This window comes from Bombina bombina, chromosome 7 (assembly GCF_027579735.1).
Source record: "Bombina bombina isolate aBomBom1 chromosome 7, aBomBom1.pri, whole genome shotgun sequence".
Classification (NCBI taxonomy): domain Eukaryota; kingdom Metazoa; phylum Chordata; class Amphibia; order Anura; family Bombinatoridae; genus Bombina; species Bombina bombina.
In genome coordinates, this window is record NC_069505.1 from 364,578,630 (window position 1) to 364,606,193 (window position 27,564).

Genomic DNA, 27,564 nt, shown 5'->3' on the forward strand with positions numbered 1-27,564 from the left:
ATAGACTTCTGTTTGTTAGTGCCCAAAAAAGTGCATGGTGGTAAATTATTGTTAGTAGGTTGGTCCCTAACAATTTTACTCGGGGCTAGAGCTGTCTTCAAAGTTGGTGCCCTCCTGTATACTACTTTGGGTTTATCGCCCAAAAGTTGCTTAAGGGTTGGATCATTGGTAAGAATAGACCAGTGTTTGTTGAGAATTTTATTTATTATTATTCCTCATTTATATCTTTTACCACAGGGGAATCATTTGTGATTCAGAACCATATGACATGTGAAACATCTTTTGTAATATATTTGCTTAGTTGCAAATGTGGGGTGCAATATGTGGGCCGCACCTGCCGCAGGGTCAAAAAAAGATGGGGTGAACACTCCTATAACATCAAAAAATGTCATGTTCTGTCTCAGGATATCATGTGAGAGCCTCATTGTCTGGAACAGTTGCTTTAAAGGAAGATTAGTAGAAGCCATACTGAATGAAAATGAAAACAAATTTATTTAAACAACAAAATACTTTGTTTAAGCAAATACTTGCAGAATATTTAAATATGCTACTCAGGTATGTTAAGACCACATACAGCAGGAGTGAAAATAAAGAAAACTAGTAAGCAGAGATGCAGATTCAAAAAGGAAAGTCTTTCTCTTGGTAATAACTGAAATGTAAGATTTGCACAAGGCAGAAAACAACTTGTAAACAGGTAGCAGGTTTAAAGGTAAAGTCTTTCTCCTTGTAATTGCTGAGTCCAGGAATTGCACAATGCAGGAAACAACTTGCAAACTGGTAACAGGTTTAAAGGTAAAGTCTCTCTCCTTGTAATTGCTGAGTGCAGGAAATGCACAAGTCAGGAAACAAACTTGAAGATTGGTAACAGGTTTAAAGGTAAAGGCTTTCTCCTGGTAATACCTTGTAAACAGGTGCAAAGGAAATCTTTCTCCAAAGAAATACAGGAAACAGGTTCTGACTTGACAAAACAGATCCAATGTGAAGACAAAAATGCAGACTAAAAGCCATCCTTAAATAGGGAGGTTTTGCACAGGGTTGGTTCTGATTAATTCCAGAATTGAGAACACCTGTGTGTTGCACAGGTGTAATAACAAGTAAGGCAAATAGTTATTTATCAGATCTTTTAAGATCCATGCTATTGCTAGAACTGGCTGTGGCTCAACATGTAAGCAAACAGAAATAGCAACCACAGAGCCACAGGTTCAAATCCCCACACAGCCCTTCTTAGCAGAATGCCTCCCAGACCTTTTCTTTTTCTTTTTCGTCTGGAGGCTTGGTTCATGACAGATGCCCCCTCCAAAGAGCGCACTCTGGGCGCTCAAAGCCTGTTCAAACATCTGAAGGTGGGATTTACGAACAAGTGTTCCATTTGAAGCCCTAATACAATCAGATGGAATGGATTCTTTGCTTGGAACAGCTGCCTGAGATTGGGGACCCTTAGAAGATATCCCTGTAGGCATAACAAGAGCTGAAAAACCAAGACAGTTTTGATTTAGAGGTTCCTGATTATACCCAGCAGCTTGCAATGGACTGGCTGATGGGCAGGGTACCTCCGGGTAGGAAAAGACCTCTCCTTCAGAGTCAAGGAATTCGTTATCTGGGTCATATCTGCCTGATGGGTAGAGTACCTCCGGGTAAGGTATGACCTCTCCTTCAGAGTCCAGGAATTCATTTTCTGTGTCATTTATATCCAATTCAACCATCTCATCCAATTCTTTCTCAGTCAATGAGTAGCTGGGTGAAGGTGGTACAAGGAGGTGTGGATCTTTAGAATTGGCAGAGTCTGATTCAGCTGGAAGGTTTGTCACTTTTATGTCTGATGAGTGACTTTTGTTAGCTGGATCTCCAGCCAGGGCAGAAACAAGGTAATGTGCAGGATTTCCAGGAGGTATTTTTGCAGAGTTCCCCAATGTGGTTGATGCAGAAACAGACGCAGTGGTATGGGTAATGGATGTAGTTGGAGTTGTACTCCCAATGACCATCTGTTTCAAATCAGGTACCATTTCTTGAAGCGTGTTAGAAACGGTTGTTTGTAGAATAGATGTATTCTCCATAGCTGGGTCATCTCCAGGGGTATCATACAGTTTGCTAGTGGAAGTATAATTTGTTCCCTTAACATCAGAGTTCATTTTCAACTTGGCTGTATCTTGACTTGATCCTCTAGGAGGTCTTACTGGACACCCTGTGATGCGGTGACCAGGTCCCCCACAATAGAAACAGAGGTTAAGTTGTCTTCGCCGAATTTTCTCCTCTTCTGTTAAGGGTTCTTTAAAATCTTTCCTTGTTTGGGAGGTAACTTTAGACAAGGTTTCGGTTGGGAGAGATAACATTTCCACCAGCTCCATAAAGTTAATGAGTATGTCCTTAATAAACTTTAACACTGAATCCAATATAGCAATAATCCCAGAGGGCTCTCTTTTAAGGTCTTCACATTCTGTCATGTTCTGTCTCAGGATATCATGTGAGAGCCTCATTGTCTGGAACAGTTGCTTTAAAGGAAGATTAGTAGAAGCCATACTGAATGAAAATGAAAACAAATTTATTTAAACAACAAAATACTTTGTTTAAGCAAATACTTGCAGAATATTTAAATATGCTACTCAGGTATGTTAAGACCACATACAGCAGGAGTGAAAATAAAGAAACCTAGTAAGCAGAGATGCAGATTCAAAAAGGAAAGTCTTTCTCTTGGTAATAACTGAAATGTAAGATTTGCACAAGGCAGAAAACAACTTGTAAACAGGTAGCAGGTTTAAAGGTAAAGTCTTTCTCCTTGTAATTGCTGAGTCCAGGAATTGCACAATGCAGGAAACAACTTGCAAACTGGTAACATGTTTAAAGGTAAAGTCTCTCTCCTTGTAATTGCTGAGTGCAGGAAATGCACAAGGCAGGAAACAAACTTGAAGATTGGTAACAGGTTTAAAGGTAAAGGCTTTCTCCTGGTAATACCTTGTAAACAGGTGCAAAGGAAATCTTTCTCCTGGCAATGGCCAATTGCAGGAATTGCATAAAGCAGGAAACAAACTTGTAGATTGGTAACAGGTTTAAAGGTAAAGGCTTTCTCCTGGTAATACCTTGTAAACAGGTGCAAAGTAAATCTTTCTCCAAAGAAATACAGGAAACAGGTTCTGACTTGACAAAACAGATCCAATGTGAAGACAAAAATGCAGACTAAAAGCCATCCTTAAATAGGGAGGTTTTGCACAGGGTTGGTTCTGATTAATTCCAGAATTGAGAACACCTGTGTGTTGCACAGGTGTAATAACAAGTAAGGCAAATAGTTATTTATCAGATCTTTTAAGATCCATGCTATTGCTAGAACTGGCTGTGGCTCAACATGTAAGCAAACAGAAATAGCAACCACAGAGCCACAGGTTCAAATCCCCACACAGCCCTTCTTAGCAGAATGCCTCCCAGACCTTTTCTTTTTCTTTTTCGTCTGGAGGCTTGGTTCATGACAAAAAACTATCTAAATCTCACAGTGTCTCAAGACACTGTCTGAATTTTCACAAGACAGATAAAGATCCTATGAGGATAACACCTATAGAGATGATCTCTAGATCAAATAAGGATGCTTTTACAACCCTTAGGAGAAGAGAATCCTTTTCGATCAAAAAATTAGTCACATTACAGCCTTTTGGCTTGAATGAAAACTTAGATATGGCATCTTTTTGATTTAATATCAGTTCATTTACTTCTAGGGCATTACAACAAGTTATGGTCATTTAGAAGTTTTTAAGGATTACTCTTGCCTCTGTCCAACTTCTTTCGGTACAGAAAGAGTTTTGGCTTTTATTCCATCTTACTTTCTTCCCCCCCCCCCCCCTCTTTCCATAGGGTGGCCTGCAATGGTTATCTGTTCACTCTTACTATATATCATATAGGGTCTACACCGTCTGTTCCCAATGATTGGCTAGTTAGTTTAGGTTATATTGGCCCCCATGATTGTGCTCATTTATGGATCCAGCAAGCAGATTCATGCTATATTAATCTTCTATCACTCCAAGATCGTATCCCTCTATATCAGTGAGATAGTCTCACTATTAGAAGTGAGCTACCTCACTGTTGATCAAACTTATTTCCAGCATTTAATATATATTGATTATCACCATATCATAGATATAGTACTAATATCCATATGGACCATCTAGGTTAGATGATATAGGCACCACAATTTCAGCTTCAGAACAGAAGCGAGCTATCCCAATTTGTATTATGTTTATCACCAGTGCCCACTACATTGGGCATATAGCTCACACATATGCACACTGTATAACATTCACGTTCTTTCTAATGTACTGTTCTCACTATATACACAGTCGATCACACATCAACATCACACACATTTCACTTCAAATTATTATGTGATAGATTACCACGGCACCAACATGCACATTACCCTTTCTAGATTACCACTTTCATATAATCTTTGTAACATGGACAAATATAACATGATATCTAATTATCGGAGTATATTACGATCAATGGACTAATAATTCATTATAATATCACACGTATGACCGTTTTTAAGTTGCTCAAATATATTTTTTTTTACAGTTTATGCTTTGAGTTGTGATTAAACGTATAGTGCATAAGTGTAGGCATTCTGGACATGTATAGGATTACTTGGTCTCTGCCAACCTCATAAGAGCATTGAATGTCACTATTTTGGGCATTAACGGTTATCGGTGTATTCAGGATAGCACCTCTGTTTACAAGATCGTTGTCTTACGTATGACACACAGTTCACTGACGTTTTTAGGCTAGCCCTTCCCATCCACATATGCCAATGCAACCATTGGTCTAATAATTTACGTCACAAAAATAGTTCACACCCAATGTCGGGAGAATACCGCACATGATTATTAAACCCGGCCAAACATCGGCAAGCTACCGGACCAGTGTTGAATGCACTGATACACAAGGATTGTATTCCTAAGGGTCATACCGAGTAAGTGTGAAACACGCACCCGGTCTAGGGTCGCATCAGACCTTCGGCAAACAATCTCTACCTTCACTGATCTTGGGATAAGAAGCTATCGCGCAATTTGACATTAGGTAGTAGGAATTGCAAACATTTGGGTTAGCAACATTAGTCTGACACTAGTTTGTTAATATGCTTTACCCAGTCCTGACTCTGTTATAAAGTATCATATCTGGTTCATTTTTTTGTGGAAAGGCTTAAATCGCCTCTTAAGAGGTTTAAGATAAATATATATAGTATGATGAAGGTAGATTGAATATGTATGGGGATGAATTATATTATATGTATTTGCTCTCACTTGTTCATGTACTTTTTGTTAGTACAATTTTATAGGAAATGTTTGTTTTATTCATAACAGAGTTATGTTTATGTTTATGTTTATCATTAACAATATACAATGATTGTCTGGTATATTGCACTACACCTTTTGTGTTAATATGTATACAGATGATTATTTTGCCAATATTATGGTCTGCTGAGGTTAGGTTATTGCACTGAACTATGTTTAGGCTGATGGTTACCATACCAACCTGGTTGCAGACAGGTGCTAACACTTGATAGTCATTAAGGTTAGAGCAATCTGATTGGCTAAGGAGTAGGTATAGATTTGGTATAAAGCAAGTGTACTCTGAATGTGTTTTATAATATTTTTTAACCTGATGAAACAGCTAGGTATAGCTGAGAAACGCGTCGCATTTTAAATAAAGATTTTTTAGATGTACACTTGCTGTCCTCAATGGAGTTCTTTATTACCCTTTGAATGCTGCTAACACCTATATTGGCACCTAAGAGTTATCCTGCTCTCACCTGGAGGTATCAGTCTACTGGACGACTGTTTGGTTCTGCTGTTTAGGCACCTGCAGGTGCTCTGGATCTTGTAAGTAAGATTGCTCAGTTCACCAATTACTTGTCAAAACGTTACTGGGCTATGGTTTGCATATTTTGTGTTCACTCAGGAATCTTTTAACTACTACTACCAAGGACTACAATTGACTCCTGATGTGCACCAGTGAGCTGGACCACTGAGAGGCTCTAGTCTGCCCCAATAGCACCAATGGGTGTGTCTCCTTTGTGAGTACTCAATTGTTACTTGTGTGGATACATTATTTGTTTTTTGGCTGTACTAGGCCATGTTTGGCGCCTCTGTGTTCTCTCTTTTTATAGTTATCCATCTATCAGGAAGACCATCCTAAGACTGAGAGCTGCCTACTGTTTATTGGACTCATTACTGATTGGGACTATATTATCACCATATTGGACAATTTCTACTGGTACCCTATTATAATTATATATTTTTCAGGTATCAATTCTGTTTTATATTTGTGTTTTTGTTTGATAGGTTATAGGAGGCGCCCCCTAAGGGTGGGAATACACATTGGTGTGTATTACACTCTCTCTTTTTCTATATATATATATATGCAACAATTATTGGCACCCTTTTAGTCAATGCTTTGTGCTACCTCCTTCAAATTATAGATCCTTCAAATTTTGAGGTTAACGCTGGTGGATTCTCCTTTATGGGGTTCAAGTCAGGGGATAGGGATGGCCATGGCAGGACCTTGATTTTTTGTTTAGTAAACCATTTCTGAGTTAATTTTGATGTATATTTTGGATCATTGTCCTGCTGGAAGATCCAACCACGGCCCATTTTGTATTGTATTGTATTGGGTACTTGTAAAGCGTGGCTAATCACCCGTAAGGGTCTCAAGGTGCTGCTCATTTTATCAACCTCGGAAGGATGAAAGGCTGAGTGGACCTCGCCAGGGATTGAGCCTGCAACCCTTGGGTTGCTACAGAGCTCAGCCACAGTACCTTAGCATGCTGACCTATCTGTCCGGCTTTCTGCTTAAGCTTTCTGGCAGAGGCAGTAAGGTGTTCATTTAATATCTATTGATGTTTAATAAAGTCCATAATGCCATGTGTCCTAACAAAATGTCCAGGTCCTCTGGCAGAAAAACAGCCCCAAAACATTAAAGAACCACCACCATATTTAACTGTAGGCATGAGGTACTTTTTCATATGGCTACCTTTGTGTGTGCCCCAAACCCACCTTTGGTGTATATTGGTTTCATGTGGCCATAGAACCTGATCCCATTTGAAGTTCTAGTAATGTCTGGTAAACTGAAGACACTTGAGGTTGTTTTTGGATGAGAGTAGAGGCTTTTTTCTTGAAATCCTTCCATACAACTTGTGTTGATGTAGGTGACGTCAAATTTTAGTTTCGGAGACTTTCTGACCCAAAGACACAAGTAATTTCTCCAATTCTCCTGCTGTGATCCTTGGAGATATTTTGGCCACCGGAACCATCTTCTTCATAGTGTGTTGAAACAATATAGACACACATCCTCTTCCAGGTTGATTCATAACCTTTTACAGTTTCCTGGACCTTTTTAATAATTGCCCTGAAGATGTAAATGAGCATTTTCAATGCTTTAGAACAACAAACAAAAACAGATGCGCCACATAAATAAATAAATAGATAAATTAATGCACTCACATATATTAGAGCACCTCAGATGGTGCTAATGACACAGTCTGGGATCTATAACAGTCACCAAGCAGAACCTCCCGGATTGATACAGAGTCTGTATAAGAGATATAAAAACACAAAAAGCCTATATGGCCTAGTATTGTATGGCTGGGGTTATAGCACACCAGTAAGATATAAAGTTTAGACTCACATTTGGTAGAGCATCTCCAGTTATGCTATAGAGGCAGGCTGGGATCAATTCAATCACCCAACAGACTTAATACCATGGCATACAGGATACAGCAGTCCTCTTTGCTTGTCTATAGGTCAGTAAGGTCCTCAAAAAATAACCAAATCTCAGACAGCAAGTGTTTTAATAAAAGTTAAAATCAATAGAATCAAATAAAAACAAGCTTTCAGTTTGTTTTAAAACTAGTGATCACTTACTTTATTTCAGACGCCATTTGGACTTCTGAATGGCGTGCGTGTGAAGCTTATGCGCATGTCATTAGCGTTACCATAGGTACCATGAGACCTATTCAGAAGTCCAAATGGCGTCTGAAATAAAGTAAGTGATCGCTAGTTTTAAAACAAACTGAAAGCTTGTTTTTATTTGATTCACTCCTTAGTAGGAATAGATCTCATTACAAAACCGTTAGTTATGTGTACATCAAATCTAGATGTCTGATAACCTACTGCCTAAATACAACGCATAACAAATGAATGTGAATGATAAACAAAAGTGTATTACTTCTCTAATCAGGGATCGCAATGGGGTAATGTCAGTTAGGATCTATCTGCTATAAAAAAGAAATAGTAAAACAAGAAATCTATTAGAAACAATTAAGATGTGTAATTTATACATGTTCTGTCTACACATTGAATATAAATAACGACAATCTTTGATTAATCTATCTATCACAAGTTACAATGAATATCTGTACTGGTTGTTTTTTAAAAAACATGCAAATTGTTTTTATATGTATTTTTATTGTCATAATCTATCTGTGATTAATTCATGTATTACATGCTATAACGTGCATTTATATTGTTTGATTTAAAACATACAAACTGTGTTTACTTTTGTTGTCAAATCATATCTGTTGCTAGGATACTAATTATGTCATAGATCACACCCACAACAAGTGTGATCAATTATGGTAATTGGTTTGGTTAGGTATATATAGCAAGTGTTTTTAAACTATTTTATTATGCCTGAGGAAACAGTCTGAGACTGAGAAACGTGTCACAATTATCCTATTTTTTATTAAAGTGATTTTAACTTTTATTAAAACACTTGCTGCCTGAGATTTGGTTATTTTTTGAGGACCTTGCTGACCTATAGACAAGCAAAGAGGACTGCTGTATCCTGTATGCCATGGTATTAAGTCTGTTGGGTGACTGAATTGATCCCAGCCTGCCTCTATAGCATCACTGGAGATGCTCTACCAAATGTAAGTCTAAACTTTATATCTTACTGGTGTGCTATAACCCCAGCCATACAATACTAGGCCATATAGGCTTTTTGTGTTTTTATATCTCTTATACAGACTCTGTATCAATCCGGGAGGTTGGTCTGCTGGGTGACTGTTATAGATCCCAGACTGTGTCATTAGCACCATCTGAGGTGCTCTAATATATGTGAGTGCATTAATTTATCATATATATCATCCTCTGGAACCTGCAATATTGGGCCATGTGGCACATCTGTTTTTGTTTGTTGTTCTAGATTGCTGTATCTGGATCTTGGTCTGGACCACCACAGATTGCTGCCTTTGTATACTACCCTCAAGATTTTCACTAAAGGACATTTTACCATCTTTGTACCTTCAATTGATATCTATCTACATTGGGTGATATCTAATTAGTCCTATGATTACTGTGTGTTAAATAATATCTTGTACCAATAGGTTATATCTAAAAAATCTCTATGGTGTGATATTATATATTTACATAATCTATCTATCTGAATTACATTTAGTATAAGCTATTTATAATTATAACTATTCACTTTGTGTGTTCTCAAGGGCGCCCCCTATTATTCTTTTATTTTCAATGCTTTAGCTATTTTCTTATAGTCACTTCCCATTTTGTGAAGCTCAACAACATTTTGCCGCACATCACAGTTATAGTCCTAGTCTATGAGAGCAGAGTATTTTTGTGTATTTTTTTAACAAAAAAATAAAAGGTTAAACAATTAACCCTTTCAGTGCTAATGACGGCTCTGAGTCGTCACAGAGTTTCTCAATCTGGTGCTAATAACGGCTCAGAGCCGTCATGAGCACTCTCCCACCTTGAGGGAGATCTGGGGGCTCCTTACTGCTCCTATCCCGGCGATCGTGCCTTTAGAGTGACAGGCATCGCCGGGGCTTCATGTGATGTGCGGTGACGTCACGCGCAATTACGTGATGACGTCACCGTGCAACTTTATTTATACTTAACAATGTTACCTATAGGAAGAGGGGGCATCTATCTATCTATCGGGTTCTTGTAAAGCGCGGCTATCCACCCGTAAGGGTCTCAAGGGGCTGAGGGTTGCAGTTCAGTCGAAGAGCCAGGTCTTGAGGTCCTTTCTGAACTTAGTTAGGGCGGTAGCTTGTCTAAGGTGTAGCGGGAGGGTGTTCCAAGCCTTGGCAGCCAGGTGAGAGAAGGATCTGCCTCCCGCTGTGGTTTTCCTGATGCGGGGGATGACAGCAAGGGCTTGGTCTGCCAATCGAAGTTGTCTGGCAGGGGTGTAGAAGGTAACGCGGTGGTTCAAGTATTCGGGACCGATGTTGTGGAGGGCCTTGAATGCGTGGGTGAGAAGCTTGAATGTTATTCTTTTGTTGATGGGGAGCCAGTGCAGGTCCCGCAGGTATTTGGTGATGTGGCATTGACGAGGGATGTCAAGGATTAGTCTGGCCGAGGAGTTCGGGATGCGCTGTAGTCTCTTTTGGAGCTTGATGGTGGTGCCGGCGTAGAGTGCGTTACCATAGTCCAGCCGGCTGCTGACGAGGGCGTGAGTGACAGTCTTCCTGGTCTCTGTTGGGATCCATTTGAAGATCTTTTGCAGCAGATAAAGTGTGTGGGCATGCTGCTTAGAAGCCTGTATCTCAGACATCTAAGCAGCTACAGTTTGCATTGCTAGCAAGCATTGTGCTCATGAGAGAACGCTCCCATAGGTTTCTATAGGAGCCTCGTTCTGATGCCGTCAAATATGGCATCAGAACCTCGCACATGAAGGGGGTAAAGTAGTGCAGCATTTTTATATATATATATATATATATATATATATATATATATATATATATATGTATATGATTATATACATACACTGTATATTTAGGTGTTAATATGTGTATATACATATTAATCCCTTAGTGGCACTGTTGGATATGCCACAATGTAAATTCAATTGTTGGTACATGGATGGTTGTTTGGCAGGTTTCAGTGAGTCTTGTAGTATTGTAGAGGAAGCTCTTTTTGCCTCTGGCGTACCAGCATGTAGGAATAAGCAGAAACAGATAACAGATCTATAGTGCAATACTGTTATTTAATAGTTAATCAAACACACCGTTAGCCCTTAAGGGGATATGTTCACATTTATTGACCTCAATATACAATGAGGTATTACAAAAGCAGCAGTATCAAGTTCAATAACAGAGTGCTTCTAAAAATGAGGTAAATCCCATGAGCCGAAGATGTGGCAAGCCTGTCTGTGGTGCCGGTAATTGCAGTGGTAGTGATAAAGTCCTTCAAAGTTCGTACTATTAGTTATTACAGTTCTTATGAAAAAATAAAATTGTACAATCTCACTAAATAAAAGGGATTGCAACAGTCAATCTATGTTTGTGCTACTGCCTGCTTGTTGGAAGCTTCCTGTTAATTTTCTTGATTTCTGGTCATGACTTTTGGCTGGTTCCTGCTTTTGCCTCAAATTGAACCTTTGTTTTGTCATTTGTATGCACAGTTTTAATATCTGACCTTTTCTGCCGGAATCCTATACTGCCTACAGATTTTGTACTGCTTCTGCCCATCTGATTTTGACCCTGGTTATACTTGATTATTCTACAGTCTGCCAATTTTACTCTACACCCTGTATCCAACTTTGTGTCCCGGTGGCAAAAGTATCCAGATTTGTGCTCTAGCAGCACCAGTATCCAGCCATGTGCTTCAACAGAACCAGTATCCAACCTTGTGCTCCAGTGGCACCTGTGTCGGCTAGCTCCATTCTCCTGCCTTGAGTTTCGGCCAGTACCACTGTCCTGCCCTGAGTTCCATTGACTGTTTTGTCTTAATGTTAGGGGGGTAGGGGTAAGTGCGCTAGGAAAGCTAAAGGTATCAGAAAAAAGATTAATTCCTTCTTAGTGGTCGTTAGTGTTGAATTTAAGAGAGTTATTATTTTTTTTTTTTATTATTTTTTTTATTTTTTTTTTAAAAATGTAAACTTACGTCCTAAAAGTTATTTATGCTTTGTTACATTGGACAGTGGTAAAGGAAAAGAGTGTAACGGCTAGATTAAGAGTTTTGTCGGTAACGATCCGCATAGCTAACGCTGGCTTTTTTCTGGCCGCACCTTTAAAATAACTCTGTTATTGAGAGTCCACAGAATGGCTGCGTTAGGCTCCAAAAAAGGAGTGTAGAGCATATTTAACGCAACTTCAACTCTCGATACCAGAGTTGCTTACGGACGCGGCCAGCTTCAAAAACGTGCTCGTGCACGATTCCCCCATAGGAAACAATGGGGCTGTTTGAGCTGAAAAAAAACCTAACACCTGCAAAAAAGCCGCGTTCAGCTCCTAACACAGCCCCATTGTTGTCTATGGGGAAACACTTCCTACGTCTGCACCTAACACCCTAACATGTACCCCGAGTCTAAACACCCCTAACCTTACACTTATTAACCCCTATTCTGCCGCCCCCGCTATCGCTGACCCCTGCATATTATTTTTAACCCCTAATCTGCTGCTCCGTAAACCGCCGCTACTTACATTATCTCTATGTACCCCTAATCTGCTGCCCCTAACACCGCCGACCCCTATATTATATTTATTAACCCCTAATCTGCCCCCCCTAATATCGCCGACACCTAACTTCAATTATTAACCCCTAATCTGCCGACCGAATCTGGCCGCTATTGTAATAAATGTATTAACCCCTAAAGCTAAGTCTAACCCTAACACTAACACCCCCCTAACTTAAATATAATTTTAATCTAACGAAATTAATTAACTCTTATTAAATAAATTATTCCTATTTAAAGCTAAATACTTACCTGTAAAATAAATCCTAATATAGCTACAATATAAATTATAATTATATTATAGCTATTTTAGGATTAATATTTATTTTACAGGTAACTTTGTATTTATTTTAACCAGGTACAATAGCTATTAAATAGTTAAGAACTATTTAATAGCTAAAATAGTTAAAATAATTACAAAATTACCTGTAAAATAAATCCTAACCTAAGTTACAATTAAACCTAACACTACACTATCAATAAATAAATTTAAAAAATACCTACAATTACCTACAATTAAACCTAACACTACACTATCAATAAATTAATTAAATACAATACCTACAAATAACTACAATGAAATAAACTAACTAAAGTACAAAAAATAAAAAAGAACTAAGTTACAAAAAATAAAAAAATATTTACAAACATAAGAAAAATATTACAACAATTTTAAACTAATTACACCTACTCTAAGCCCCCTAATAAAATAACAAAGCCCCCCAAAATAAAAAAATGCCCTACCCTATTCTAAATTACTAAAGTTCAAAGCTCTTTTACCTTACCAGCCCTGAACAGGACTCTTTGCGGGGCATGCCCCAAGAAATTCAGCTCTTTTTCCTGTAAAAAAACACATACAATACCCCCCCCCCAACATTACAACCCACCACCCACATACCCCTAATTTAACCCAAACCCCCTTAAATAAACCTAACACTAAGCCCCTGAAGATCTTCCTACCTTATCTTCACCATACCAGGTATCACCGATCCGTCCTGGCTCCGATATCTACATCTAAGCCCAAGCAGGGGCTAGACATCCATCATCCGACGGCTGAAGAAGTCCAGAAGAGGCTCCAAAGTCTTCATCCTATCCGGGAAGAAGAGTAGATCCGGACCAGCAACCATCTTCTTCCAAGCGGCATCTTCTATCTTCATCCGATGAGGACCGTCTTCTGTATTTAAAAACTGAGCAATCACGCTTTCTAGAATAGGATGGCAGTTTGGATAATAGATTTGCTAAAGAATTATCCAGCACTGCAGTTAATTGCTGCATAGTAACCAGCATTGGCGTGCTAGCTGTACTAGATATTGCCTGCGTGGGCAAAACTGGTATTGACACAGAAGGAGAGGATGATGAACTATCCCTACTACCTTCATTTGAAGAATCATCTTGGGCAACCTTATTAAATGTGACAGTACTGTCCTTACTTTGTTTGGACGCCATGGCACAATTTTCACATACATTTAAAGGGGGAACCACCTTGGCCTCCATACACACAGAACAAATTCTATCTGAAGGTATAGACATGTTAGGCAGACTTAGGCAGGCTATTAATGCAATAAAACCGTTTTTAAACAAAACCGTTACTGTCTCTTTAAATAATAAAAAGAGTACACTTTATTTCTGAATGTTTGAACAACTATGAAAGAAATATCCCATCTTTACAAAATTTGCACCCTAGTGTCTTAATGCTTTGAAAGTATTGCACACCAAATTTCAAGTCTTTAACCCCTTAAATGAGCAAACCAGAGCTAATTGTTCAATTTACCAGTTTAAACCCACTACAGTCCCTGCCACAGCCTTTGCTGCGGCTTTACCTTTCCTTGGGGGTTATTCACGACAGAAATAAGCTTTCTAGAAATCGTTTTTATGGCCACAGGACCCTCTCACATGAAGCTGCATGCACTGCTTCCAGAAGTAACTGCACAACTAAGGCGTGAAAATGAGGCCTCCTCCCTCTGCATACCAGAGTGAAGGGGCCTTCCTGACTAGATTAGGTGTCTAAACAACTGCCAAGCGTAATAAAAACATTCCCAAAAGTGTTTCAAGTCCCAAAACACTCCAAAAGTCATATAAATATTATATAAATCAATTGATTTAGCCCACAATAGTGTCAACCAGTATATAGCCCATTTATAAGCCTTCATTCTGTTATGAGTCTAAGAAAATGGCTTACCGATCCCATAAGGGAAAATGACAGTCTTCTAGCATTACTATGTCTTGTTAGAAAAGAGACTAGTCAAACCTGGAGCAGAAAAGTCTGCAAACTGTTCCCCCCAACTGAAGTTCTCTGGTTTCAACAGCCCTGCGTGGGAACAGCAATGGATTTTAATTACTGTTGCTAAAATCATACTCCTCTTTAAACAGAATTCTTCATCACTTTCTGTTGTAGAGTAAATAGTACAAACTGGCACTATTTTAAAATAACAAACTCTTGATAGAAGAAATAAAAACTACAACTAACACCACATACTCTTTACCATCCCCGTGGAGATGCTACTTGTTCAGAGCAGCAAAGAGAATGACTGGGGGGCGGAGCCAGAGGGGGAGCTATATGGGCAGCTTTTGCTGTGCTCTCTTTGCCATTTCCTGTTAGGGAAGAGAATATTCCCACAAGTAAGGATGAAGCCGTGGACCGGACACACCAATGTAGGAGAAAATGCAAACACCTCCAACAGTAAAATCCACCACCCCCACAACCCCCCAAATAAAATAACTATCTAAAAAAAAACTAAGCTCCCCATTGCCATGAAAAGGGCATTTATATGGGCATTGCCCTTAAAAGGGCATTTAGTTCTTTTACATGCCAGACCATAAACTAAAAATAAAACTCACCCAAAAAAAGCATTAAAAAAATTAACACTAACCCCCGACAATCCACTTACAGTTCTTGAAATCCCGCTTGAAGGATCCTGCCGGTGAAGTTCTGACCCATGTGGCAAGAAGTCTTTATCCAGGCGGTCTCTTCCATCTTCATCCAGCCGGCGAAGAAGTTGGTTGTGGGGGTGGTGGGTTTTACTGTTGGGGGGTGTTTGTATTTTTTTTTTACAGGTAAAAGAGCTGATATCTTTGGGGAGATGCCCCACAAAAGGCCCTTTTAAGGGCCATTTGTAGTTTATTGTAGGCTAGGTTTTTTTATTTTGGGGGGGCTTTTTTATTTTGATAGGGCTATTAGATTAGGTGTACTTTTTATTTTTGATCATTTGTTTCTTATTTTTCGTAATTTAGTATTTGTTTTTGTAATTTAGCTATTTGTTTTTGTAATTAGACTTTTTGTAATTTTTAGAGTAGTGTTAGGATTTATTTTAATGTGTAGTTTAGCTTAATTTAATTGGTAGTTAGTTTAATTGTAGTTTGATAATTATCTTAGCTTATTTGTTAGTTTAAAATTAATTTATTTAATTTGACAGGCAAGTTTTAATTTAATTTAAGATAGGGAAATTGTAATTTTAATATAAAGTGGGGGGGGGGGGGGTAGTTTTATTTTAGTATATTTTGTTGGGGGGGCTTTCGGTTTAGGGTTTAATAGTTCATTTAAGTATATTTCATTGTGGGGGGTTTGCGGTTTATGGGGTTAATAGGTTTATTATAGCAGCACTTTTTGGATGACGGCAGATTAGGGGTTTATTTATATTTAAATAGTGTTATGTGATGCGGGAGGACGGCGGTTTATGGGGTTAATAGGTTTATTATATTGGCAATGATGTTGGGGAGTGGCGGAATAGGGGTTAATACATTTTAATAGTGGCAGCGATGTCCAGAGCGGCAGATTAGGGGTTAAGAACTTTATTATAGTGTTTGTGATGCGGGAGGGCCTCGGTTTAGGGGTTAATAGGTAGTTTATGGGTGTTATAAAATTTATGTTACAGCTTTGTAGCGTAAAACTCATAACTGCATACTTTAGATGGTGGTACGGATCTTGTGGTTTTAGAATGTACGCTCACTGTTTGGCCTCCCAGGCAAACTCTTTATACCAGACAAGCAAAAGGTATCTCTCTAAGGATAACCTAATAGGAGGCACTCTAGGTCTTAAAAATAGAGGGGTCTAAACAAATATAATATATAAAGATCCTATATAGTGAGAAATATGATATGCAAATATGTTCTAATGAATCAAATGTAACAAATGTAACAAATAAATGTATAGCATAACATTCAAAAGACAAAAAAAAACATATTATGAAATTATTTGAAAGAAACTCATAATACCGGCGCTTTGGGAGTCCCATTGAAAAATGACTTTTTTTAAAAGTGCGGCACTGACGTTGCGTGACAGGCTAAAAGGTGTGCGGTACACCTATACCGACAAGACTTGTAATAGCAGTGTTAGGGAAAATGAAGCGTTATGGGCCATAACGATGCTATTTGACTCATAACGCAAAATTTGTAATCTAGCTGAATATTATTATGGGTGCCCTGGCATTCTTCTAGTTATTCTATGAGAGGACATTTCTTTGAGATCTGTCTTGAGATCAAAGAGTTTGCTTTAATAAATACCTTTAGTGACTCAATATTAGACTTTGAGGGTAATTTCATAATATCAGTTGATTAATCTGATCCTTAAAGTTTAGAACATTCTGTTAAGAAGATTTTTTAGATGCAAATAAGTGTTTAGTAGAGCAAGGAGGAGGTTCTTCGTAAGAAAGTTCAGATGTTTGAAAGAAGGAACTCACTAAGATTGTGTTCAGTACAGGATATGTAGTGCCCTTCTCTAATTTGGATAACTTTTAGAGGTTATTATGTTTCAAACCATTATGACCCATAGTGTGATGATATTATTAATTGTACACAAGCAGTAACCTTTCCAGTAAAAATAATTAAACATAAGTAGGGAACTGTAATTTTAACGATCTAAATGTAGTAAAAGCACATTGCAAGCAAATAAACCTGCAGTTTTAGTAATAAATGCAAACACTTGTGATGCTGAACAAAGTAGATCTGCCAATATAAACAAAACCCAGACATCCAGTAAAATTTAACCTCTTAAGGACATATGACAGAATTTTTCTGTCATAAAACAATTGAGCAAACTGAAAGCTGTGTCCTTAAAGGGTTAAACTATATCAATGCAGAATTTTTAAAACATAACAGATATTTGTGTCTTCATAATAGAGAGCATCTATTTTTAAAATAAAGTTAGAGGCAGAATCTTATTAAAGGCATAGGGGCCGATTTATCAAGGGCCGAATAGCCCTTGATGCCCCTGTTCACACGAGAGCCTTCAGGCTCGCCAGAAACAGTAGTAAAGAAGCAGCGATCTTAAGACCACTGCTCCTTAACTGGTCTGCTGCCTATGAGGCTACGGTCATCAATCCGCCTGATCTCATACGATCGGGTTGATTGACACCCCCTGCTAGCGGCCAATTGACTGCACCTCTGCAGGGGGCAGTATTGCACAAGCAGTTCACCAGTACTGCTTGTGCAATGTTAAATGCAGACAGTGTATGCTGTCGGCATTCAGTGATGTCTGTCGGACATGATCTGCTGAGCGGATCATGTCGGACAGACATTTGATAAATTGGTCCCATACTCTGAATTGGTAAAGAAAGATAGCCATATGTATATTTATATCCAAGTATATGAGGGTAAAATAACATGGCTACATATTATGTAGACTGTTCAAATTCCTTCACTACAGAGATATTATAATGGTAATTCCAAGGAAGGTTCCTTCTGTTAAGTAGGCCAGTACTGAGCTCCCAATGACCAGCTTATTGATTATATCCAGCTCAAAAAGTCTCTTTGCATATTGTCAGCAGCTGTTAAAATGGAGACTGGAAAGGAGAGGCTCTGATCCAGAGATCTGCCATGCAGAATGCCCCCAGACTTGGTGCAGAGGGGGTTCATGTACATGCTTGTGCAGAGATGGTGAGGGTATCTCAGAGCTCTCCTAGTTAGAGGCCATTTTCCTGCATGGTTCGTTTCCATCACCACTAAAATTATGTTCTAGCTGGATAAAAGCAGGTATGCAACTATCTGTACAAATTATAGCCTTTAGTTTTGCGTCCAATCAAATTTGTGCTATGGCTGTGTTGAGGGCACAGATATAAGAGCTAAAATCTTGCTGCCAAAATATTGTGACAGCCATAAAGAACACTGCTGTATTTAACACTTAATAAACATTAAATATAACCAAAATAATATACTAACACAATAGCTTTGCAAAGAAAATGTTTAACATTACAAGAAAATAGAATTTAATAAATATTTAAGCTAGTGCTTAAATATTTATTAAATTCTATTTTCTTGTAATTTTAAATGTTTTCTTTGCAAAGCTATTGTGTAAGTATATTATTTTGAAAGCGATACATGAATGACAAAAGACAGCAGTCTTTAGAAAGTGTTTAACTGGGCTAAAACTTGTCAGCAAACAACTTGGCAAAATAAGAAACAATGCGGCAGTGAGACTGAAAAATGATAAAATATGTGCCTCTGGATAAACAGCAGCAACCTTCTGTTTAATACCAAGATTGAAACTTGTGAAATGCTTAAGGGAATCCTGCTTGAATTGAATATAATCCAGGATTTTACAATATCTAATGTATATAAGTAATTCAGCTTCAAGGATCTGAAAACACAAAAACAAAACATAATTATAGCTATTTTAAAGGACTTTGGAAATGTTAGATTAAGCCTAATACATCACTTACAGACCTTTGTGTATTATATATTAGTATTAATTTAATTGTATAATATATTTTTACATAATCAAAGTATGACATTAACCTATACTGAATGCAGGGTTAACAGTGGAAATAAGAACAGGCACCCTTTGATTCTAGAATATAGGGTGGGTCCCATGGACTCTCCTCATTCCGAAATAAATACATTTATAGATAAGTATAAATTCTGTTTCATTTCATATAATGAGGAGAGTCCATGGGTGTTCATAACATGTGGGATACAATACCAAAGCTAAGAGTCCATGTTAAGGACAGGTGGGGCAAATAAAGTGCAGTTCCTATTTGCTGGACACTGCCGCTTGAAGGACTTTCCTGCCAAAAGCAGCTTCAGAAGAAGCATAAACATCAAAAAGGTTAAATTTGGAAAAAGTATGAAGAGAAAACCAAGTTGCTGCTTTGCAAATCTGTTCCAAGGAGGCCTAATTTGTGAAGGCCCAAGAAGTATATACAGATCTAGTGGGATGTGCAGTAACTTGTTTTGGAGGCGGTTTTCACACAACCAAGTATGTTTTACGTATTGTCTGTTTCAGCCATGATGCTAAAGTCACTGCCGTGGGCTTTTAAACTTTTCTATTACTTGAAAAATGGACAAATAAGTTAGAGGTCTGTCTAAAATCTTCCGTAGCCTGAAGATAATATTGTATGGCTCTAACCACATCCAAATTGTGTAGAATACATTCTTTAGAATTAGAAGGACACAGAGAAGAAACAACAATTTCCTTGTTAATGTTCTCAGAAGAGACATACTTTGGACGAAAATCCTATTTGGTTCTAAGAACTGTTTTATCCTTGGTGAAAAACCAAAAAGGGCAAATCAGAATAAATTGCTGAGAGTTCACAAACTCGTCTAGCTGAAGAAATGGCTAGAAGAAAAAGAACCTTCCAAAACAACAATTCTAGATCCAAATTATGCATAGGTTAAAAAGGAGGACCATGTAAAACATATAAAACCAGATTTAGATTCCAAGGTGGAGAAATAGGCCTAATAACAGGGCCAATTATCACTAAGGCCTGAACAACTTAGCCAACTTTTTATGAAACAAAACAGGCAGAAATTTGACCTTTTAATGAGCTAGTCGATAAACCTTTTTCCAGACCATCCTGGAAAATCTGAAGAATTCTTGGAAATCTAAATGTTTTCCAAGAGAAACCTTTCGAAGAACACCAAAGAAAAAAAAGATTTCCAAATTTTATGGTAAATCTTTTGAGTAACGGGTTTTCTGGCTTGCAGAAGAGTAGAGACTACATGATCTGAGAAGCCTGTACTCTTGAGATTTAGGAGTTTAACCTCCACCCTCAAATTGAATTGGAGATGATAAAAGGGACCTTGGGACAGTAGGTCTTCCCTGAGAGGAATAGTCCAAGGAGGGGAGGATGACATCTGAATGAGATCAGCATACCAAGTTCTGTGTGGCCAAGAAGATTACTGACACTAGTTCCTGTTTGATTTTTGCTATGACTTTTTGAAGAAGAACAAACAGGGTATAACGATAGAACAAATTAAAGTTCCAAGGACAAACTATAACATTGATCATTTGAGCTCTTGGATCTATTGACTTTTCACAATAAATCTGAAGTTTGTGGTTAAGTTTGGATGCCATAAGATCTATATCTGGAAGACCCCATTTTAGGACTAGTTGATCGAACACATCCTGGATGTACAGACTGACGGCTTAAGTAATCTGCTTCCCAATTGTTCACTCCCGGAATGTGAAAAGCAGACAGCATGCAGTGGTTTTTCTCTGTCCAAGACTTGGGGTTGATTTATTAAATGTCAGACAGACATGATCGATGTAGTGCATCATGTCCGACCAACATAGCTAAATGATGACAGCATACGCTGTCAGCATTTAACATTGCATAAGCATGTCTAGTAAAATGCTTGTGCAATGATGCCCCCTGCAGATTCCCTGTAAGACCTTTGAAAAAGCCACGTGGTTGTAGTGGAACATACGTCAGATTTTGTCTGTCAGTGACGTCACAGTGAACATTACATAGTATCATCCTGACTCTTTCGATAGATGGCTTACCGAGAGTCTCAATCTGGAGCCATCTTGCTTCTAGGAACCTGATACTTTGTACAAAAGAGTATGTATGTACTACACCCCTGAGTGACTTTACACTGGCAGTTATATTTTATATATTTTATGCATCATTTTTATTAAATATTTGCTGCTACACCAAGTGTTCCTGTGTTGCTGTACAGCTGACTCTGTGGCTTATACCGAGACTGTGATTCATTTTGGGCTGTGTCAGCTCTTAAAAGTGTGAGTATATATCCTTATCACAATTCTCTAAATTGTGTATTTACAGTATCACACTATTCTACCTCTCTTTTCCGAGTTCGTATATATATATATATATATATAGATACACATCAGATCCCTAGCTGCTTTGCTTGCTGATCCTGACAGTGTTTTGGATCAGGATGGCTGTATACATGAGCTTATAGTAGCTCTTCAAAAGTATGAGTATGGATCTTTCACTTATTTTTACCAATTCGGTTTTTGGAAGTATTACAGTACACAAGCTTTCTCTTTAAGGTTCATTGGAATACACAAAGAGTCAAAAGTTGGACTTTCACATATTACTTTGGATTATATTGAAGATTGACAGATTGATTAACATTTATATCCTTTGTTTTTTTGTTTTTTATTATTTTGTATCACATTTATTATTATCACTTTTTTGTATGTGATCACTTTTGTGCTTTTACTTATAATAATAATAGTGTACTCATTCACAAAGTATCAGTTTGTTAAAGTTTTCATTAGTAATATAGTATAAAGATATAATGTTACAGATCACACAAGGCAAAAAAAAAAAAAAAAATGTCATTAATATAGAATCAGAATATGTTTGTGCAATCTCCACAGAAATATAAGCACATTAAAGCAAATGACATAGATTAAAGATATGCTACTACCAAAAATACAAATCCTATACTATAAAAGGCCAAGTGTGTTTGTCCGAAGCTGTCATGCGCAGTAGAGACAGCACGCGGACAAACACACTGGCCTAAGTCCCTACCTGTTCTGCCGACTGCGCCGAGCAGAAGTGGGTGTGACCGATCGTGAAAGGGGGCGGGACCTAACGCAAAAACCCGTGAAAGGGGCGGAGCCTAGCGTGAAGGCCCGTGAAGGGCCGTGGAGAGAGCTCAAACAGCTCAAGAGAGGGTGGAGGGATGTGGGGGAGATGTGGGGAGAGGGGGGGAGATGTGCAGTGAGGGGGGAGATGTGGAGAGATGTGGGGAGATGTGGAGAGATGTGGGAGATGTGGAGAGAGGGGAGAGATGTGGGGAGATGTGGAGAGAGGGGAGAGATGTGGAGAGAGGGGAGAGATGCGGGGAGATGTGGAGAGGGGGGAGATGTGGAGAGAGGGGGGAGATGTGGAAAGAGGGGAGAGATGTGGGGAGAGGGGGGAGATGTGGAGTGAGGGGGGAGATGTGGAGAGAGGGGGGAGATGTGGAGAGAGGGGGGAGATGTGGAGAGAGGGGGGAGATGTGGAGAGAGGGGAGCGATGTGGGGAGAGGGGGGAGATGTGGAGTGAGGGGGGAGATGTGGAGAGAGGGGGGAGATGTGGAGAGAGGGGGGAGATGTGGAGAGAGGGGGGAGATGTGGAGTGAGGGGGGAGATGTGGAGAGAGGGGAGCGATGTGGGGAGATGTGGAGAGAGGGGGGAGATGTGGAGAGAGGGGGGAGATGGGGAGAGATGTGGGGAGAGGGGGGAGATGTGGAGAGAGGGGGGAGATGTGGGGAGAGAGAGAGGGGGAGAGAGAGAGGGGAAAGAGAGAGGGGGAGAGGGAGAGAGAGAGACAGAGAGAGAGGGGGGAGAGGGAGAGAGAAAGAGAGGAGAGAGAGAATGAGAGAGAGAGGGAGAGAGAGAGAGGGGAGAGAGAGAGAGAGAGAGGGAGAGGGGGGGAGAGAGAGAGAGGGGGGGAGGGAGAGAGAGAGGGGGGAGGGGAGAGAGAGAGGGGAGAGAGAGAGAGGAGAGACACAGAGAGAGGGGAGAGAGAGAGAGAGGGGGGAGAGAGAGGGTGGGGGGAGAGAGAGGGGGGAGAGATAGAGGGGCAAGAGAGAGAGAGGAGAGACAGAGGGGGGAGAGAGAGAGGAGAGAGGGGGAGGGAGAGAGAGAGGGGGAGAGAGAGAGAGGGGAGAGAGAGGGGGAGAGAGAGAGAGAGAGAGGGAGAGAGAGAGAGAGAGAGAGAGAGAGAGGGGGGAGAGAGAGAGAGAGAGGGGGAGAGAGAGAGAGAGAGGGGGAGAGAGGGGGGAGAGAGGGGGGGAGAGAGGGGAGGGAGAGAGGGGGGGAGAGAGGGGGGAGAGAGGGGAGAGAGAGAGATAGGTGAGAGAGAGGGGAGAGAGAGAGAGGGAGAGAGAAGGGGAGAGAGAGAGGGGGGAGAGAGAGAGGGGGGAAAGAGAGAGATAGAGGGGAGAGAGATAGAGGGGAGAGAGAGAGACAGAGAGAGGGGAGAGAGAAAGAGAGAGGCGAGAGAGAGAGGAGGCGAGAGAGAGAGGGGGGAGAGAGAGATAGAGGGGAGAGAGAGAGAGAGAGAGAGAGAGAGGGGTGAGATAGAGAGAGGGGAGAGAGAGAGGGGGGAGAGAGGGGAGAGAGAGAGAAAGGGGGGAGAGAGAGAAAGAGAGAGAGGGGGGAGAGAGAGAGGGGGGAGAGAGAGAGGGGAGCGAGAGAGAGAGGGGGGAGAGAGAGAGGGGGAGATGGAGAGAGAGAGGGGGAGAGAGCGCAAAAGAGAGGGGGAGAGAGAAAGCAAAAGAGAGTGGGAGGGAGAGAACGCCAGGGGTGGGACCACTGTAATGCAAAAAATGGCCCGTGTGAACGGGCTTTAGGACTAGTAATACAATAAAGAAGAATATGGCAGCACATAATATGAAGTAAAAATATTTCATTACAAATTGCAAAAGCTGGAGTCTATCATTGTGATTGCCACTAGATCAGAATATATATCAAAACAGATAACACTAAATATATATGAAGCTTTTTCCTTGCATCCTATTGGCTGATTTGAATTTGACTTTGACACAATCTTCAGTGTGTGCATGGAGACCACATAAAGAGGACCTCTGTGTAGCTGGTCTGAAGAGGAGGACTAACGTTGTTGCCATTGCCGCTGACCTCGCAGATGACACCAGGATGAAGATAGAAGATAAACCGCCGATGGGCAAAAAAGAAGATGCATGAAGATGGAGTGCCGTCCATCATCATCGGTAAGCACCAATTTTGGGGTTAGACTTAGGCTTTTTTTTATTTTTTTGGGGTGGAATCTTTTTTTAAGATTAGCAATTTTTTCTTTTTTTTTATTTGGGCAGAAAAAGAGCAGAATGCCTTTTAAGGGCAATGCCCATCCACTTTTTGGGACAATGGGTAGTTTAGGTAGTTTTTTTTTTTTTTTTTTTTTTGGTGGGGGGTAGTATAGAATAGGAATAATTATTTTATTTTTTGGTAATTTTGTGTTATTTTTTGTAATGTAGGTTTTTTATTTTTTTCGTATTGTAATATTTTTTTAAGTAATGGTAGGGGTTTTTTTAGGGTGAGCTTAGGTTTTAATTTAATTTTACAGGTAAGTTTTTATTTCTTTTAAGTTAAAATATTTTTAAGTTAATTTATGGGTCTTTTAATTGGGGTTAAGTTAGGGGGTTTAGATGTTAATTACTTTGCGTTGTGGGGGGATGGCGGTTTAGGGGTTAACAGTTTAGTTAGGTTGTGATGTGGGGGATGGTGGTTTAGTGGTTACTAGTTTATTTAGTTAGATTGCAATGTGGGGGGTGGCAGTTTAGGGGTTAATAATATTATTTAGGGTTTGTGATGTGGGAAGATGACAGTTTAGAGGTTAATAGTTTTATTTAGGGTTTGTGATGTGGCGGATGACAGTTTTGGGGCTAATAGTGTAGTTTATGGGTGTAAGTGTACTTTATAATGTATTTTTGTTGTGTTTTGTGCAACTTTTTATTTTCGTAAAACAGTTTACCAAAGCTCTTAGATCGCGGTAAGGTTTGAAGCGGAAAAGGCTATTGCGCTAGTGCAATCGTGATTTCTCCCGACTTGTAATATCAGTGGGAGAAAAAATGGATTGTGAAATTGTGATTGCGCTAGCGCTAAATCTGTTGCGCCTCACTTATAATCTCGCCGATAACATTTTATGTGAACTCATGACCTTCTGGACAGGTAAGGGTTAAAATCCAGGCTTTTAAATGAGAAAAAGACTAAAGGGTCCCTGAGAAAAACAGTTAGTTATGGTGGAGATGAGGAGAAAGGGCGCCAAGGAAAATTACCGTAACAATGCTCAGGCAATAGCCTGAATAAAAAATTCAGAAAACAGAAATTTGAAAATAAACCCTAAAAAACATTATGATCCCTAACTGATTCCCAACCTAACCACTATGAAAATGAAGAGAACCCCTGCATAGCACAATTAATGGTACTCTTAAAGAGACAGTAACACATTTTGAAAAACAATTCAAAAATGCATTTCTGAGGTACAAATATAATAGAGCTGCAAAGGGGAGTGTGGAGAATGATACTGGAAATTTTAAAGGGCAATTTTATTGTGTTAAGCACATAGGTAAAGTACCAAGTATAGGGGCCCACAGACTATATGGTATCTATGAAATAGGATATCAGTGAAAGTGAATAGGCTATATGTGGTGTCTGATTCACTTACCTTGACTGCAGAACCCCTACACTGATCTTACCAGCTTGCGGAGACCTTTCTCCCTCACATAAATGCTAATGCAGTAAAGAGCCAATCAAGTGCAAGTATAAATATTGAATAGGATACGATCGTATATACCTGTAACCCCTTTGATGGAGGTGCCAAAGGGCATTTATGGCTGAGAGATTTACCTGTGAAGGTACTGACATTGCCATAAAAACATAATTTATGCTTACCTGATAAATTCCTTTCTTCTGTTGTGTGATCAGTCCACGGGTCATCATTACTTCTGGGATATAACTCCTCCCCAACAGGAAATGCAAGAGGATTCACCCAGCAGAGCTGCATATAGCTCCTCCCCTCTACGTCAGTCCCAGTCATTCGACCAAGAATCAACGAGAAAGGAGTAACCAAGGGTGAAGTGGTGACTGGAGTATAATTTAAAAGATATTTACCTGCCTTAAAACAGGGCGGGCCGTGGACTGATCACACAACAGAAGAAAGGAATTTATCAGGTAAGCATAAATTATGTTTTCTTCTGTTATGTGTGATCAGTCCACGGGTCATCATTACTTCTGGGATACCAATACCAAAGCAAAAGTACACGGATGACGGGAGGGATAGGCAGGCTCATTATATAGAAGGAACCACTGCCTGAAGAACCTTTCTCCCAAAAATAGCCTCCGAAGAAGCAAAAGTGTCAAATTTGTAAAATTTGGAAAAAGTATGAAGCGAAGACCAAGTTGCAGCCTTGCAAATCTGTTCAACAGAGGCCTCATTCTTAAAGGCCCAAGTGGAAGCCACAGCTCTAGTGGAGTGAGCTGTAATTCTTTCAGGAGGCTGCTGACCAGCAGTCTCATAGGCTAAACGTATTATGCTACGAAGCCAAAAAGAGAGAGAGGTAGCAGAAGCTTTTTGACCTCTCCTCTGTCCAGAATAAACGACAAACAGGGAAGAAGTTTGGCGAAAATCTTTAGTTGCCTGCAAGTAGAACTTGAGGGCACGAACTACATCCAGATTGTGTAGAAGACGTTCCTTCTTTGAAGAAGGATTTGGACACAAGGATGGAACAACAATCTCTTGATTGATATTCCTGTTAGTGACCACCTTAGGTAAGAACCCAGGTTTAGTATGCAGAACTACCTTGTCTGAGTGAAAAATCAGATAAGGAGAATCACAATGTAAGGCTGATAACTCAGAGACTCTTCGAGCCGAGGAAATAGCCATTAAAAACAGAACTTTCCAAGATAACAATTTTATATCAATGGAATGAAGGGGTTCAAATGGAACACCCTGTAAAACGTTAAGAACTAAGTTTAAACTCCATGGCGGAGCAACAGCTTTAAACACAGGCTTGATCCTAGCTAAAGCCTGACAAAAAGCCTGGACGTCTGGATTTTCTGACAGACGCCTGTGTAACAAGATGGACAGAGCTGAAATCTGTCCCTTTAATGAACTAGCTGATAAACCCTTTTCTAACCCTTCTTGTAGAAAAGACAATATCCTAGAGATCCTAACCTTACTCCAGGAGTAATGTTTGGATTCGCACCAGTATAGATATTTACGCCCTATTTTATGGTAAATCTTTCTGGTAACAGGCTTCCTAGCCTGTATCAGGGTATCAATAACCGACTCAGAAAAACCACGTTTTGATAAAATCAAACGTTCAATTTCCAAGCAGTCAGCTTCAGAGAAGTTAGATTTTGATGTTTGAATGGACCCTGTATCAGAAGGTCCTGTCTTAGAGGTAGAGACCAAG